Source organism: Charadrius vociferus, unplaced genomic scaffold, assembly GCF_000708025.1.
Source record: "Charadrius vociferus isolate BGI_N301 unplaced genomic scaffold, ASM70802v2 scaffold39, whole genome shotgun sequence".
NCBI classification, from domain to species: Eukaryota; Metazoa; Chordata; class Aves; order Charadriiformes; family Charadriidae; genus Charadrius; species Charadrius vociferus.
In genome coordinates, this window is record NW_009650188.1 from 2,858,955 (window position 1) to 2,859,459 (window position 505).

The window sequence follows — 505 nt, forward strand, 5'->3', positions numbered from 1 at the left end:
CCCGCAGCAGTCCCCGGTTCTTGGGCACCCAGCGGGGCACTTGCCCGCTGGTGGGGCTCAGCCTTACCAGGGGGTCACAGCCCATTGCACCAAACCCCCTCCCCATCCCTAAATCAGGGTTGGCAGCTGGAGCTCATCCCATCATCTGCCGCGCAGCAGAGGGGGGGACACAGGGGACCAGGTTAATCTGCGGGGACTAGGTGTTTCCCCCAAGGAGCATTAAACCCCGCACCTGGGGGGAGGGGGGGGCAACAGTGTCAGTGGCTGCGGAGTGAGGTCCCCATCAGTCGGTCACGGATGTGCCCTGCTGCAGCGGGACAAGGCATCGGGCTCCTGACTGAGGTGTTGGTGTTTTGGGGGGCAGTGCTCCGGCCTGGAGCCTGCCAAGGGCAGCGAGGGCAGGTGCGGCAGTGAGGGGGGCTTGCTCAGCCTCTGCTCACGCTGTGCCTGGCCCCGCCACAGCCCCCCGCTGGGACCCGCAGGCCCCCCCCTCCCCGGAGCCGCA

General features: G+C 68.1%; 1 protein-coding gene across 1 annotated transcript in view; it reads left to right on the plus strand.

Moving 5' to 3' along the window:
* The window catches only part of MYOC (myocilin, trabecular meshwork inducible glucocorticoid response), a 4,697-nt gene that overhangs the window by 3,204 nt on the left and 988 nt on the right, over nucleotides 1-505 (plus strand). The gene's annotated exons all lie outside the window — the stretch shown is intronic.